This window comes from Dysidea avara, chromosome 1 (assembly GCF_963678975.1).
Source record: "Dysidea avara chromosome 1, odDysAvar1.4, whole genome shotgun sequence".
NCBI classification, from domain to species: domain Eukaryota; kingdom Metazoa; phylum Porifera; class Demospongiae; order Dictyoceratida; family Dysideidae; genus Dysidea; species Dysidea avara.
The window spans coordinates 57,491,392-57,497,579 of record NC_089272.1 but is presented as its reverse complement, the minus strand read 5'-3'; the positions used below and the strand labels follow the sequence as shown (position 1 = coordinate 57,497,579).

The window sequence follows — 6,188 nt, the reverse complement described above, 5'->3', positions numbered from 1 at the left end:
TGGAAAATTAAAATGAATGTCTAACATGTCACTATAACACCCAACTGATGTCAGTGAACACTGATAAGGGTGTTTGTACCCATAGCACCTACCTTTAGCACTCTACCTACCTTTAATTAACACTAAGCCTGAGCCTATTATGCTCAAAATTTTACCTATTATTCTTTCCAGAATTTCCCCTATTATTCTTTATTATCTAACCTATTATTCCATAATAAAGCTTGGTTAGTTTCTGTGGCGAGTTGCTTAGTTTTCAAGATGCTGCTATAAGTAGTTTTGCTAGAATTAATTAATAGCCATATCTAGATGAAGCATTTTTCTAGCCATAAATAGTTGCAAATATCTACAGCAATAGTTCAACTGTTTGCAATAATATTATTAGTGTATTAAAGCTGTAGCTATAGCTACATACATACTAAGTTAGGTAGATACACTACAAGAAAAAATGTATTTGCTCAAATGTGCTTTAGTATCATACATGTTGCACATATTTAAGACAATATGTACTACATATGTGACCTGTGCAATACCTAAAGGAAATATGAAGTGTTTAATATGTGAAATACAGCATGTCATAAATCTGTGGTGCATACAAATTCATTTGCGTTTCATATTTTCTACATTTCACATTCACAAAAAATGTTATATTCATCACAGATGTCCTTTTCACCTAATGTAACACATAAGTGAAGGAAATATAGCACAAATGTGCTGGAAATATGCATGTGCATACAGTCATTCCATACTTAATAAAAATTGATAAAATTCAGTTCTGACAGAAAATAATCAGTGTATGTCTTACAAGAAAAGCATGAAGGTGGTAACTACCTGATAATTAACTGTCAAATACTATTGTTGAGAAACTTTCATGGTCATTATATATGAAACTTTTTAGACGTAAGTCTACAAACTGGCATGCATACGTTTCTTATTGACTGAATATGTACATAGTTAGAGAATACCTTTACTTTTTACTAACACATAAAGTACATGAACAGATAAGCATACAAAACATAATTGGTTACATATTTCATGGAGTAATAATATTTTTATATAAAGATTTTTTTTCTCAAAGGATTTACAGCAATTACCATTTCTGAATCTACAGATAAGCTTATAGAGACACAGATTTCCAGTACTTTCTCCATTGGAATAAATGATGCAGGACCGAATTCCTTAAAGGAATTTTCATGCCAAAGTTGAGCTGGTTTCATTAAGACGTGCCTAAGATCATGTTGTTGAAACCACTTTACACAGGCCATTCTTGTCTCAGTGTACTGGCCATTGGTAAGCAATAGCCGCTGGCTGAAAAAATATTCTATCCTACCACAAGATGATAAGTCACCAGCAGCTGCATCAATTATCTGTCCATCTCTCCCTACCCAGTGAGCTAAAATGCAAGTTTGTACTTCCTTAGGATACTTGGAGCTTTTTAGATATTGGGTAAACCACATTGCCTTTTTGTATGTGCGACAAAGTTGTGGAATTTCTAGCACATCTACATCTGGAATAAATTTCTGGTAGCATCTTCTCAAGTTGAAAATCTCAGTACGATCAAAATGGTATAATATAAAAGGTGACAAAAATTCAATCGTGCCGGTTTGCAATGAAGAAAAATCAGTAAAATCACCAGCTACCACTGGATAAATTGTTTGGCCAAACACAGTGTCCGATGCAGAACCACTACTTGTGGCACCTAGCAAGGTTTTGAAAATAGAATAATGCTCTGGAGATAGTGCGTAAGGTCTAGCAATGTTTCTAATGTGTGCATTCTCAATAAACCTACGCATTAATTGAACTTCAACAGAAAGTTGATTGGTATGATACTTTCCCAAAATGCCATTATAGCGTTCAAAGCTAAATAGCCAGTATCCGTAGCATGGGCCATAGTCTTTAAAAATGTCAGGGAGATGTAAATGAGTATTTATTGTTAAAAAAGGGGCACCATAGAGCGATTCAGCTGATGTGAAAAAGCATTTCATCAACTCTTCTGCTCTGTTGATGTCATCTAATGTTAGTGTTGAAGAGCAATAAATCTCACAAGCAGAAATGTATGATTGCAAACAATCTAGGTGATCTTGAGGTAGATAATTATGCAACACAAGTGGAGAAAACAACAAAGTCCAGTTTTTCCATTCATCTGCAGTCAATTTACTAAAGTTTGATGAAATTTTGGAAGGAATTCTACCAACACCACTAGGTACTGTGCAGTTATGGACTATCTCCTGTATTTCCTCTAGTGCTTTGTTGTTAATCAATCCATTTTTTAACCACTCCTTATGAAGAATTCTCTTGGGAGTTCCTAATAGTAAATTATGCATCGGATCAATGATTGCAAACCTATTACAGTCATAATATGGGAGATGAAACAATTCTGTGAACCGACTTCCGCTTTCCAGTTCTAGATGATTACGTTCAGAAGGAGTTGTAGCATCTTTTGCCTTCAATGCATTTCTTTTGTGCTGAGAGTGCTCTCGTAGATGTCCTAATTCAATTCCTGAAAAATCAACATGGTTTAGTGTTTTATTGTATGGAAATTCTTTTGAACATTTCCAACAAGCGTGTTTGGACATATGACCTACAAATCCTCCAATCTTTGCAGTTGCAGTTACATCACACACAGTAGCCAACAGAGCAGCTCGAACAACTACTGACTTATCATTGTGCATCATCGTGAACCCATCAGTCCATAGAAAGTTAAGTTCTTTAACAAGGGGTCTTAAATATGAGTTTATTTCATTGTAACTAGGTTCTCCAGGTCCAGGAATTATTCCTGCAATCAAAATATTTTCAGGTTTAAATCGGATGGTACGTGGAAGGTTTAAAATTACCAAGTAAAAGACTCCAACGCTGTAAGTACTTAAATCAAAGGGTTGGAACCAATCACAGTTAAGCATCAATCCTAGATTGTATGGTCTGGAAAGAAATGGCTTGCCATCATAATTCATAAACTCTTTCCATACTCTCCCATAATAAATATCTGCAAAATTGTTTTCTGAAATATTGCGAGATCTCCAGTGTTCACATTGATCCATTAAGTTGTGTTGGCTTAAAACAGATGATATGCTTTTCGCAAGAGGATAATAACAATAACTCTTGATTGGATAAAACTTTTTACCAGTTTTAGTAATCACTTCTTTTAAGAGTGTGTGACCACAAGGATTCCTGCAAGATGAAAACGGGTGATTTCTGAATTCAATGTGATTACAGGGCTTAGCACTTATAATGCCACTTAGGCTTTTTTGTAAACATTCTTTTTGAGTATACAAAGAACTACATTGAGGACAGATTACATATTTCTCAAATGGATCGGTTGACTGATCAAACATTTTCTTTAATTTGTATAGAGAGCTAGGAAAAATATCCAACAATGCAGCTATAGGTGGTGAAAGAGGAGCTAGCAGGGAGAAAATAGAATGTAGAAATTGAACTAGATGGTTTAGAGCTGCTGCTGAAATTCCATAAAATGACGTCCATAAAAGTAGAAAAGATAAAAGCAACATCCCAATTCTGTTAGTTTCAGGTGGCTGCGGGTCAACATTATTCCTCCATAAGTGGGTATCTTCTTTAGTTATATCTTCTTCACAAACATTAAAATCTCTATCTATACTTTCACTAGAGACATCCCAATGCTCCTCAACTATTTCATCTGTACCTGCTTCATGAACAGAAGCATTATGATGATCTTCACAGCACGAGCAATCAATATCACTGTAATCATTCCAGTCTGTAGCCTCTAAGGAAATAAATACATGTATTTTCACCGTAAAGCCTCATACAAACCACTTGAATGCTAAAGCACTAGGTTAGGAGATAAAGTACGATACCTACTGTAGGTTAATATCTGACAATAATATTTGCTGTGTGCGCACACGTACGCAAGAAAGTAAAATTACAAAATGAACTATTTAAACTAGTTTAGGAACATGTCATCAGCTGCATACATAAACAATCTTATTTCCTATGCATAACATCATAATAAAATCAAGGAGGAGGACTTAGACCAACAACCTTATTATTTTTGTATACAGTATACACTGTAGCTATTGCAGTAACTGCTAAAGAAAGTGAAGTGACTAAGGAACAACACTATTTGAAGAATATATGCTTCTATATTGTCAAAGGATTAACAGTAGCTAGCTATATGTGTAGCATTAGGGGCTAACGGTATTTGACACTTAAACGTTATGTTAAGATCAATTTATAGCATAGCTGTCACATCTCTATACAGATTCTCCAACTCCAATACACAATATGCATTAGTACATGTGCTTGTATTATGACTTGTGCGCATGCACATTTCAATTTGTGTAAACATTAATTAGCTAACTTCACATAAAATCCATAGTCAGATAGTAATTCTATACTAAAGTGTTCTATTACCAAGAAAATTCCTCAACAGCAAAGTGAGATCACAAAATTGACAGATTCATCAGTTGCCTTGCAGGAAAAACACAATAGCTAGCTATACAGTGTACAGTAGCTAGCTAGCTGTGTTCTTTGAAAATCTCAGCTCTTACGTGAAATGCAAAGATTTGTTCACATGAAGAATAGGACCATTATTCAGTGTAACAGTTGGCACAGTATTATGTCATTGGTTCATGCATAGTGAGTCGGAATGTTCACCTGCACTCGAACCTGCTCCAATGACGTCATTCAGCACGACTTCATCGTGACCATCATCAAACTGTCTCTGTTTGCGTTGTGTCCAAGTGCGATTATTAAGATCATAATATTGCTCTTTATGCCTCTTGTAAACACGATGGCTAACGTCTTGATCACAATGGCCACAATGCCATGTTCGTTTCCTAGGAAACGTCGCCATTTGTATTATTGTGGTCCGAGATGGTTGTCAATAGTAACCCCTAGTATTTGATGCCACGTGAACTCTGCACCTGCTAGGCAGCTGGACGTTTTTAAGATGGCAAGAAGAAGCTCGCAGGAAAGAACGCCAATCTTCTCTTTTAGTGATACACCCGAGAGAAACCGCCATCCGTCAAGAAGTGTAAACCCTAGGGACGCGTTACGGAGAATCGTGGATAGCTCCGAGTCACCTGCTTCGACTTCAAGCACCAGCCTAGCCGTTTCTGCTAATGGAGGAATATTTCGGCCAACTACCAGCACTAGTAGTAACTGCACAAGAAACGGGACACCTCCATCAACATCTCGAGCAACTACATCCACACCAATATCCACACCAAGATCCACACCTGGTCTTCACTCTCATGGAATAAGTGATAACGATCCAATTTCAGACTCAGGGTTAGTACTGCCATTGTAATGCTCAGTTGTCCAATGTTGACCATCTCAATAGGGACATCGATGTTTCACAGGCAATAAAAGATCTCCAAGAATGGCAAAAAAAAGCTGCAGTCGTCATCAGCTAGAATTGAAGAGATGTTAAAGCAGCAGATGAAGGAAAAAGGGAATCCTGCTGGTATTAAGCTCACAAATGTGCCCCGAGAAGTTAGTGTGAGGTGCTATATAACAGTGTGCATTATGTAAACATGTCTCTTGCAATTTCAGACTCTTGTTCGAGATGTATATAAGAAAATGGTGGACGAAGAAGAATGTGAATGGAATTATGCAGTCAGGTATGAATATGTTGCTATCAATGTACGTCCATACTTTTATTGGATACGTATAGCTTTGATGATCAGTCCAATAAGGATGTAAACAGCTCAATAACCCGCAATGTCAAGGCAGTTGCTCAGGATTCTCAGTATGATGTTTCATTAATAAAACATAAGTATGATAGTTAGGGACCAGTCTATTATGCTTTATAAGCTTCCGATTATTCTTTCTAGCAATTCTTTTTAAACTCACCTATTATTCTCAAAATTATTCCAGTACTCACCTATTATTCCTAATATTATTCTCAATTATTTAATTAAAGCACACATTTTTTTTTGTAATATATAGCAATACACAAAGTATAGCTTTTAAAATGTTGTACATGCTACTTGTTTTTACGGTTATTGTATCTTAACATGGTCGATACTTCAATGTAATCTTGTAACGAATTTTGCTGTTTGTCTTTGAAGGCATTGTTTAACATTGAAAAAACCCTTTCAACAGCTGCTGACGATGGCTGCACAATCAATATCTTTTTAACAGCTGCAGCCCATTGTGGTAAAGTAGATTCAGAACTTTTCCAAAACTTTAAACAATCAACATCTGAAGAATCA

General features: G+C 36.0%; 1 long non-coding RNA gene across 1 annotated transcript; it reads left to right on the top strand.

Annotated features, from left to right (window-relative positions):
* Positions 1 to 4,787: 4,787 nt before the first annotated feature.
* On the top strand, positions 4,788 to 5,662 carry LOC136237598 (uncharacterized). Its single transcript, XR_010692577.1, has 3 exons — positions 4,788 to 5,262; positions 5,315 to 5,472; positions 5,527 to 5,662. It is a non-coding gene; the product is annotated as an uncharacterized lncRNA (long non-coding RNA).
* Positions 5,663 to 6,188: the final 526 nt, after the last annotated feature.